Source organism: Canis lupus, chromosome 1, assembly GCF_048164855.1.
Source record: "Canis lupus baileyi chromosome 1, mCanLup2.hap1, whole genome shotgun sequence".
In the NCBI taxonomy this organism is placed as follows: Eukaryota; Metazoa; Chordata; class Mammalia; order Carnivora; family Canidae; genus Canis; species Canis lupus.
The window spans coordinates 79,380,785-79,392,280 of record NC_132838.1 but is presented as its reverse complement, the minus strand read 5'-3'; the positions used below and the strand labels follow the sequence as shown (position 1 = coordinate 79,392,280).

Sequence of the window (11,496 nt, the reverse complement as noted above, 5' to 3'; positions counted from 1 at the left end):
TTTGTTTTCTCAGGAAACTTTGCCATTTTCATGAATCAAAAACCAGTAACTTTATGCCATAACAAGAAGGTGACTGTAAAACAATGGAAACAAAACAGTGTTATTAAATTTTAGTTGGATAATGATGCTTAACAGAGAATTTAGCCTGAAGTGCATCTCTGTTACAAAGGAAAAAACAAGTTTTAGAGAGCTGTTTAAGACCTACCAGTGTTCAGCTGTAAAAAAAAAAAAAAAAGACCTACCAGTGTTGAACTTTTCTCCTTGGGGGGTAATCAAGACTAAATGATAACTGGAAATACTTGTCTAACATGTAATTTAATATTAGCCAAAATTATCTGCACAGTTTGAGTTCGATACTATGAGGTAATGGGAGACACTCACCTGCTAGGTGCTGTGTTACATAGGACTGTGTTCAGTAGCAACAGCAATAATTCAACTCTAATGGCTTAATCAAATAGGTGTTTTTATTTGTTTTTTTTGTTCTCACATCAAACGAAATCTGGATGTAGTGTGTAGGGATAGGACAGGTGCCTGAGAAAGTCATCAATGATCCAGCTTCCTTCTAGCTCTCTGCTCTGCCACCTTAGCCTTGCAACTGTCCTCCACAGAGAAAGACAAAAAGCAAAAGGCAAAGAGCAGCCAGCCAAGTTTTTCTTTTCAGCATGAAAAATATATATAACTTATTCTTCTAGTAGATTTCCATTTCACAGAACATACAACACAGCTAAGTCTTTTCCTGCTCATTTGCTCTCTAAACAAAACTGGGGTCCTATTAATAGAGATAAAGGGACAAAGCAGTATCTGGCAATGACCACACTAAACTTTTCCCCCTTGAACTCACAAATTATTATCCTTGATACATTTTACTATTTAGAGAAATTTGTGCCAGTTAGTACTCAGGGTCACAGGACAATATTATCACTGGGCACCATCACTGACTTTACACTCCCATTGCTGGGTGCCATAACGCAAGAATGGATTACCTAGATGACAATGTAAGCTACCAAGAAACCTGAGTTGAATGTGCCCTGGATATCTTATGCCCTAGTCAATTGCTACCACAATTAGGTCAGTAGTCATTCTCTGTATAGTTTTCTTCCTTTCCTCTCTCTCATATTTACATTATTGTTATAAGCATACATAACAATTCTACCTAAAATGAGTCAGTGATATCAGCAAAAACGGAATATATTTTGTTAATCTTATTAAATGTAAATCTTAGTAAATGTCTCAGTACTTTATAGTGTTGGTTTGTTTGTTCAGACATAGCCACCATATACATATACATATATGATACACATATATACATATACATATGATACATACATATTTATAGGGGCAGCTACATACTTTCCTTTTATAAATATAAATATATAAATATATAAATATAAATATATAATTATAAATATATAAAAATATATAATATTGTAAATATATAATTATAAATATATATAAATATATAAATATAAATATATATATATATTCCCCCCCTAATGTTTTGTGGTCATTCATTGTAACTGCATTCTGGTATCATCTGCTGACATGAGTGATTTATCTCACTCAAATGCACAGAACAATATCCCTTCCAAAGAAGTTTGAATACCTTAGAAAAAAAGAAAATACAATTGAGAAAAATTGTGGTTCCCATGAGTCTAAGGTTTTAGGAACCTCTCTTATGTTTTCCATTTTTCTGCAAAATCTAAGGCTTAATGTGAATAATCATTGTGGTTACATTTTATCCAGAGAGATTACATAGCTGTCAAGTTACAACCTCCCCAAGTCTATGGTAGTAGAATGAAATGCAGCAGAAAAACAATTGATTTGATAAATCAAGGCTTCCCATTTTTGTCTAAACTAATCAGAGCATCTGTGTAGAAGTGAGTTTTAAAAATTGCAGTTTTCCTAATGCATGCCTTAGATCTTTGCTTTGTTAGCCTATATCTGACTTCATGTTAATAATAGTTGATATTTTTATTATGCTTGAGAGATTCAAAAGTATTTACCCTTACATAATAACTTATTTGATTTTAATTTTTATAAAGTCAGTGGAAAATATATTATCATCTACATTTTATAGATAAAGTTGAAAGTGTTTAAATGTCAAGTGTAGAGCTTGTGTTTGGTATTTTGGTTCAGTGGCTTTCCAGACCATTGGAAACATTTCCTTTTCCTTAATAGAAGGCAGTCTGAATTGTTATAGATATTGACAATGAGTATAAGGTCCCAGGACTAGATAATTCACTGTTACAAGTCCCCTGTACAATGGATAAATCTGCCATGTTCCAGCATGAAGACAAGCACCTCTCTTTGCTAACTTGGGAGATAAAATTTAAAAGAATGAAGTCCAGTAGGAGGAGGAACAAAAGTTGTTTTGTTTGTTTTGTTTTTTTAATCCTTATGGTTTATAACTTTGAGCATCTTTTTTAAGTAGATTTTTTCCTATCCTGAAATCTTGAAGAGATGCTTCTATATTTTTCTAAGAGTTTTCCAATTTTGTTGGAAATTATTCTTTCATCTATGTTCTTTAAATAACTTGGTTATTTACTTTTATGAATGATGTTAAGGTAGGGATCAATTGTGTTGGACTATTTATTGAAGTATCAATCTTCTCTTTACTACCTCTGCCATATACTATTTCTGTATACGTGTGGATCTGCCTCTAGATCATCAAGGAGACCAGTGTGGCTGGAGCAATTTACATGGCATTGGTCCAGATATAAAAGTTTACATCAGTGCTATACTATTAATTTTCAGACTTTATGATAAGTCTTGATATTTGGTAAGGTACTCCAGTGTTTAGAGGTTGGAGGTATCAGAGAATATGAGAAGTATAAAGTTTGGTTGAATTATGAAGTAAAAGAAGAATGATGATCTGGGAATGAGTTGAAGAAAATAAGCTCACCTGAAGTATTGCAATAATGTACTAGTCTTCTAGTATGTGTTAAGAAACTCCTCTTATCAAATTCACCAATGACTCCCCAACTCATTTGAAATAAGTCCAAAAATTCTTAACATGACCTACACAGTCTCAGGCAACATTAATTCTGACCTCATCACCTATAACTCTTCACTTTTGACAATCTGCTTCAACCATGCTGACCTCATTTCAGTTCCTCAAACATGGTAGCCATAGTTCTGCTGCAGGGCCTTTGCACATGCTCTGCATGGAAACCACCTCTGCCAGATGGATATTGTCATTGTTTATTTTATTTTTAGCTCTGTTAGAAAGGCATCTTGCTACAGAGTCTTCAGACTACAGAGCACTTTATCTATGTTCAGTCTTTAACACTTTATTGTGCTTTATTTTTTTCATGGCATTTAATGCCCTTAGAAATGCTACACATTTATTTTCTTGCGGTCTGATCTTCTTCTCCTCCCACGATTTGTATGCCCCATTTTAGGAAGGCCTCTCTCTCTTCCTTCACTGCTATAGCCCAGAAAGTTAGAATACCACCTTCTTCATTGCAGTGAAGTCAATACAATTTATTTTATTGACTTCATCAGTCAATATAATTTAAATAGAGAGAGAGAGGGAGAAAATGCCATTTATCTTCAAAAAACAGTTCAGGACTCATGGAGGAAGTGTAGCAAAAATCATCAACCTTGGTGTCAGAACAGGAATATGAAATACTACTCAAAGACTTATTTTATTCAGAGTTATTTTATGCCTTGATCTTATCTATTCTATAATACCAACCTCATAAGATTAACTTGATAATTAAATGCCATACTTTATGTGAGGTAAGTGCTGCATAAATAGTAGTGTGGCTTCCTTAATTTGTGTTAGTTTTTTCTTTAACTGAGGGGTGCAGTTGGTTGAGCATGGGACTCTTGGTTTTTGGCTCAGGTCATGATCTCAGGCTCGTGGGATTTAGCCCAGTGTTGGGCTCTCCCCTTAGTAGAGTCTGCTTGGGACTCTCTCTCCCTATTCCTATGCCTGTCCCCCCTCCACCCCCCACACACACACACTTGCTCTCTCTCTCTCATGAATAGGTAAATATTAAAAAAAAAAAAGGTAAAAGCTAAAAAGACTTGGAACCAGATGAAAAGACAGCAATGTAATTAATCTGGTCTTACTAGGACAATTTATAGTATATTTGGTGTGTTCAGTTTTCTGAAAAGGAAGGCACAATGTAGCTAATAGTCATAGAGAATTGGAAATGTGCCAATAATTTTACTTATAGATTCTTATTTATTCTCTCTGAATTTTATAAGTTGTATAATCCTTCTATTTTACAAATGAGAATACTGATCATCAAAGGGATTAAATAACTCGTTCAAAGCCTCTCAAATAAAAGCAGAAGAGCAGATTTCCATTTAAGATTTTGCCCAACATCTCCACTCATCCTTTTTCCTTGTGATGTGTCTTCAATACAGTAACAAGAAGGAACTAATAAGGTATTTAGCATCTCTGCTCTAATAGCTGGAATAAATTGAACCAGACAATGGTTATTAAAACCAATGACAAAGATCTGATACCACCAGTAAGTGAGAGAATAGTGACTCAGTTTTTTAAAGGGCAGCACTCAAAAATGCAACTGTAAGAATTTTTGTCTCTTTACATCCTTATACTCTTTATTTCCTAAAAAGAAAATGAAACTTATATATTTTTAAATCTAAAAACCTATTTCTATTTAAAAGGAAATTAGAAATAATAATAAATGAAGCAACATGTTTTTATGTTGCTTATGCAAAAAGCAGTTCTAAGATATAAAAGAACATTCAATACAATTTTTTGGGGGGGGTCACAGGATAAAGTCTGTATTTCTTTCCCAAGAGACCTGATTTTGTCTCTTTTGCAATAAATCAGTAAATTTGTCATAATCTGGCCTCTTTGTAGACTTCTTAGACTGGTTCCTACTCCTTCTAGGAGCTGCTTCCTTCTGCTGGGAAGCTGCTTATTTTAACCAACCACTTCATCTCCAATACTCAAATAGATTATTTCTTTAGATAATCTGCTCTGCTCTGATTATATGCTAGTCTTGCTGGCTAGGAGTGATGATGATGATGATGATGATGATGGCGATGCTGATAATGATGTTAACAACAACAATAACAAATAAGGAGAAAAGACATTTAGTACTTACTTTCTAAAAGGAACCCCTAAAAGCACTTTGCATGTATCAACTAATGTAACCTCAAAACAACAACATGATATAGGTGCTATTATTTTCATCTTCATTTTAGAGATGAGAAAACAGAGGCACAAGAAGATTAAGTAAGTTTCCCAGGTGCACACAACCAGAAGGAGTGGGACATGAACTTACACAAGACACCCTAGGATTACTGCCTATGCTCTCATCCACAAAGCCAGACTGTGCGTGAAGATGGCTGTACATCTTTGATGGGGTCTGATCTGATTCCTGTTAATTTTGCTGTTTCAGTACTCAGAGGGCAATTTTATTATGAAGAGGGTAGACAGAGGCTCAACTTCTCATAGGTGCCAAATACCGACAATTTAATGACCAAATTTTCAGAGGCATGTAGTCGGGGCAAGTGATGCATTAATGGATGTTTATGTCAATTTCAAGGTTAAAAGACTGTTTAGAACTCTGCATAATTTGGTTTAGAAGCATAAAATGTGGGGATATTTTGGACATTTTGTTGGTTTGTGGAAGAAGGCATGAGAGTGATCGAGATTAGAAAGTCTTTCTCTATATGTATGGAGAGAAAGAGACCGAGACAGAGAGACAGAGAAAGTCCATACCTGAAATAAATCTGCCATCCCTGAGCTGCCGTAAAAGTCTGGCAACTGATCCTAATTGAAGGTAAAATGCCATAGGAGAATTAAGAAAACTTTTTAGTGTATATCCTGAAATCTCAGCCATTGTTGTGTGATAGAACTTTGTTTACATGATCCCCCAATCATAGCAATATAAAAACTTTGTATTATATTTTTTAGTGAAGTTTCATTTTAGTATTTCTTATACTTTGTTATTCCCTAAGGGAAAGAAAAAGGAAAGAAAATGAAGGGGCACCTTTTATTCCTATAGTATCCTAACAGAATTTCCCTATTAAGTTATGTGGAATTGAAATTATATTTGCCCAAAGAAAATTGAAGAAAATGCAAAATTCATTACAAAGAATGTGAATATTAAAAACTGAAATAATGATACTAACCTGGAATGCAGAAACCATGAACCTCATAATCATTAATTTCCTGTGTTTCAGATGGTATTTGTTATTGCCTTTCTGGGGCAGAGCCTCATGAGACACAGTGATAGAGCTGACTGATTAGTCTTTCTGAATGGTTTACATGTAAACCTCTTCCTTCAGTTTAGGTCTATCATTACTGTTTATGAAGCCAATTTTTCTCTCCCTTTTGGCTTTAGGTTTTGTTTTTTACCCTAAAACCCATTGTATCAAGTATATTCTTAATTGTTACCTGCCATGTTGATCTTTTTGTGGTTGATTTCAAGTATTTCCATCAATGGACATGGTGTTTTTTGGGAAAATGCCTAAACTCTGTGATTATGGAGAAGGTTAGAGCATTTTCCTTTAAATAAAACTATTTCAGTTCTATAATCTTTCAACTTCCTAATTTCACCCCTAAATAAAAAGTGTATCAGTGTATAATGTATCACACTAGTTTATGGTGGGTTTAGGAATATACTCACTTTCTTAATCAAATATGAGTCCCCAAATTATGTATGTCTAAGTAATATTCCTCAGATCTATCATAGTGCCGAAGTTTCCAAGTTATAATTAAAAGTTAATATAATTGCCTTTTATCAAAGTTAATTTTAAGAGATGACTTAATATAACAAATTTTCAAATTGTTGGAGGCTTTATTTTCAAAGTTACAACTTATTATATGATTTCAGTTTCCATTTTTGAAGATATAAAGAATTAAGACAAAAATTGTCAAAAAAAAATTGTCTCTCCTGTTAAGCCTTTTGACCAAGGTATCATTTTCCCCTAAGACATAGCTGTACAGGGATCCCTGGGTGGCGCAGCAGTTTGGCTCCTGCCTTTGGCCCAGGGCACGATCCTGGAGACCCGGGATTGAATCCCACATCGGGCTCCCGGTGCATGGAGCCTGCTTCTCCCTCTGCCTGTGTCTCTGCCTCTCTCTCTCTCTCTCTCTCTGTGACTATCATAAATAAATAAATTTTAAAAAAAGACATAGCTGTACAATTCCTTAATAGGAATATTCCAAGTCATAGAATATTGGAAAGTCCTCTCTATGGTGTTGGATATTTCTAGGAATATCTGTTTTCATCATACACTTATATACAATTCTTCTAATATCATCTTTCTTATACTCTGCATACTTAGAAACAATAACATTTTTACTGTTTCCTTAAAAAAAGCTTTTCTTGAATTTTAGTAACTTTTATTCAAAATTTTGAAGGTCATAGAAATGGTTTAAATTATGCTGACAAAGCCTTTTGTAATCTTATTGTCTTACCCTTTGACCCTAGGTGGCTTCAAGAGCTCCAGATTTTTTTTTCTGTTATGGGGAGAAACTTAGCTTTGCATGTTTCTTATTCCTGATATGAATGACCCAGCCTGTCAACATGTTCTATAGAACAAAAGACTTTCCATTATTAGAGTTTCACTTTTGTCAAAAGGAATTGAAGTTACAGATCCTAAATTATTTTTCTTCCTGTTGCTCATAATGCTTATTTTTATTATATATTTAGAACTATGTGATCTGGGATGCCTGAGTGGCTTAGCAGCTAAGCATCTGCCTTGGGTTCAGAGTGTGATCCTGGAGTCCTGAGATGGAGTCCCACATAGGGCTCCCTGCAGGGAGCCTGCTTCTCCCTCTGCCTATGTCTCTGCCTTTCTCTGGGTGTCTCTCATGGATAAATAAATAAAATCTTAAAAAAAAAAGAACTATGTAATCAAACTAGTTCTCTTTTTGTCTTTGATTTTCAGAAAGCTCGAAGCTAAATAAATAGATTTCTTAATCCATGCTTGTATTTTCATCTTCATCCTGCTTTATTACAAGATTCCTATGGTTTTGTCTCATCTAAATTGCTTTATTTTTTAAAATTTTTTAAAGATTTGAGTTGTTTTAGAGATAGAGCATGAGTGTGAGTGGGGGTGGAGGTGGGGGAGGAGCAGAGGAAGGGGCAAGCAGATTCCATGCAGAGCACAGAGCCAGACAGGGGACTCAGTCCCCTAACTCCAAGATCATAACCTGAGCTAAAACTAAGAATCAGTCACTTAACCAATTGAGCCACCCAGGTACCCCTAAATTGCTTTATTTTTATTTTAAGTGGCTCGACTACTTTTTAAAAAGTAAGGAGTTATTAATAATTTTCTCTTGTTTTTGTGTATATGAACATATTCATACATACTTTTTCATGTATAAGCATATAGGTGTACATATATGTGTGTGTATATATATGTTGGAATATACATATATTCCAAGAACTTTTTCAATCTCTCTCATATAGGTTAAAATGCTATCCATGCTATCTTATCACTGTGAATCCTTTTGTGCTATTTCAGTTACCATTTGGGGAGCATTTTGTAAAAAGTATTTAGAAGCTCAATGTGACACCTGGTGAATAGGTGAACTCAGATTCATAAAAGAATCTTGTCCTGGGGCTTCCAAGGCCCATTACACTTCTTAGTTGGATAAAATGACTTATGGTCAAGATCAGATTTAAGAAAGTAGCCTTCTGGAGAGTGACACCAGCAAGATGGTGGAATAGGAGTTTTCTACCCTCTTCCCCACAAAACCAAATCCAAAACCAAAACCAAACCAAACCAAACCAAACCAAACCAAAACAAAACAAAACAAAAACAAAGAAACAAACAAAAACCCACTGATTTTGACAATCATCCACCCAGAAGAGTAATTTTGTCGGAGTGAAAGAGTCCATCAGAAAAGTTCTAGTATACCACTGGAGCAAAAAAGTCTGAGATTAGACATTTAATAGGGTAAGAGGAACAGTTTCACTTTACTTCCACCACCCATACCCCAAAGTGGCACAGCTCAGGGCCAAGACAGATGCTTTGACTATGATTACTCCCATAGGGGAAAGTGAGAGTGTGTGAGTGAATGCCTGGCTTCCCAGGTGTGTGCGATGCTGCCAAAGAGGCCCAATTCTTTCTCACCTGATTCAGAATATTAAGGTTATCCACATGACTGAAAGGCAGGGAAAGGCTGGGAGTACAGCAGGCGAGGCTCAGAATTCATCAGACAAGTGGACTGTACTAACTGTTTCATGCACTCCATGAGGAAGCCTGCCCATCAGCTGCTAGGGATACCTCACCAACAGACTGCCCCTATCAAATGGCTCACAGGCATATCCAGTGTTCTGCATGCCTCACTCCCACCTATACACATATCCCATGGTTGGATCCCTGTGCAGACCCCAGAGGGCAATGAATATGAATCTTTGTAGACAGGTAGTGAGCATGCACATAAGGTTGGCCCAACCCAATGGGATTGGGAGAAAGCACACAAATTTGAGCATTCTGCACACCCTAGAGTAAGTAAACAGGATACTGTCAGCATCCAAACTGGCTTTGTAGGATCAAGAGAAGTACAATCTTAAGAGTCACCCTATCCCCACCCAGAGGGAACAAGAAGTGTGAAGCAGGAGTATCCACAGAAAGGTCTTAGAAAGCCTCAGAATCTCCAGCAGGGCTGACAGGTGAAAGTATTCTCCTGAAGCCAGTCAATAAAGGAGACTGGAGGAAGTGACTGCCTCTTTATTTTTATTTTATTTATTTTTATTTTTTGGAGACTGGTAGCAGGCGGAAACTCTAGTTTATTTCAGCATCAGCAACATCTTAGCCATCACAAAAATAAACTCTACCAAGGGCGACAGAAATCTCTACAGCAGGGCTAAGGGCTCAGCCGCCAAGTGGCGAACATCAGAGGGGTACATGGCGGGCACTGCCTGGGCAATAAGGGAGGAAGCAGGGGGGCTGGTGGTGGTGGCAGATGCGGGTTGGGGCCTCACTTCTGGGCAGGCACGAGGTCATCAGTGGCCTGGCCCTGCTCCAGCCGCTGCTCCATCTCGATGAGCAGCTTCACACCATCCACCACGTGTACCAGCTCCACCACTGAGAAGCCCAGGCGGTCTGCGCGTTGGAGACCTCAAAGACGCCCCCCACAGCAGCTGTGGCCACACCACCTGTGCCTCCTTTCTGAAGCCGCAGACACTTGAGCAGCTCCGGGAACTTCCCATGCTTGCCCAGGTGGGGCAGCTTGATGTGCACACCTGCCGGCAGGCCTGTGCCCAGGTTGGATGGGCAGGTGAGGATGTAGCCCAGGTGAGGGTTCCACATGAATTCGTAATTCTTCGACTTGAAAAGTGTTTCAATCTGGGCGAGGCCGTTGTGAACACCTCCTTCATGTTGCCCCCTTTCTGCCTGGAGATGACCCACAGATGGTCTTCCTCGTTGATCCACACCAGGAAGGTCTTCTCGTCACTGTGTCAGATGCCGCGGGCGTCCGGCCAGTCGTGGGCCATGCCCGAGGCCAGGAGCAGGGGTGACACGGGCTCATCGTCGATGAGCTGCTGCTGCTCCGCCTGGGTCATGCTCTTGAGCGCGCAGTACCGGCCGGCCAGGTCACGGGCCAGGCTCCACAGAGCTTCCACCGCGAGCTGCTGGAGGGCACTGCGCTCCCCGCGGCCGCAGTGCGGGGGAGGCAGAAGGCGCGGACGCCGCGGCCCGTGGGCACCCGCGAGCTCAGCACATAGTTGGGGTCCCGGTCGTCGCCGCCCTGCAGGTTGTCGGGGTTGAGGTCGGTCTTGTGCTCGTCGCTGGGCTTGTAGCCGCCGGGCCGGTCCTCGAGGATGGGGTCAAAGAGCTCCTTGCACATGTCATAGGACTCCTCGTCACCTGCCACGCAGCCCACGGTCATGATGTAGGGGTGGGTGGCCCGGGTTGTCCACGCCGGTCTGGATGACGACGCCCAGAGGATGCTTGCTCTTGGCGCGCAGCTCCGCATAGAGCTCGGGGGTCCGCACCCTGGTCATGTGGTTGTTGTGGCCGCTGAGGTCGGGGAGCGCATCCTCGGCGGAAGCGGAGCTTCAACGTGTCGTGGCTGTTGGAGGAGGGCATGGCCGCGGCAGCGGGTGGCAGGCGGCAGCGCGGGGAAGGGGCAGTCGGTCTGTCGGCAGCTCGGGGAACTAACTGCCTCTTTAAATGTGAAGATAGCAATGTCAGATTTCAAGGAGCATGAAAAATCAAGGAAACATGACACCACCAAAGGAGTACAATAATTTTTCAGTAATGGGCCCCAAAGAATTGGGAGATCTACAGTATGTCAGACATGGAATTTGAAATAGTTGTTTTAAGGCAGCCCAATGAACTACAAGAAAACACAAAAAAGAGAACAAAATCAGGAAGGAGAAAATGAGAAGTTTAACAGAGAAATGGGAATAATAAGAAAGAACCAAATTCTGGAGCTCAATAAAATGAATGAATTGAAAAATGAAATACTGTCAATATCAGGACACCTGGTGGCTCAGTGGTCGAGTGTCTGCCTTCAGCTCAGGCTGTGATCTCAGACTTCTGGGA

General features: G+C 39.1%; 1 pseudogene; it reads right to left on the bottom strand.

Annotated features, from left to right (window-relative positions):
- Positions 1-9,710: 9,710 nt before the first annotated feature.
- Positions 9,711-11,289, bottom strand: LOC140638999 (creatine kinase B-type-like; annotated as a pseudogene).
- Positions 11,290-11,496: the final 207 nt, after the last annotated feature.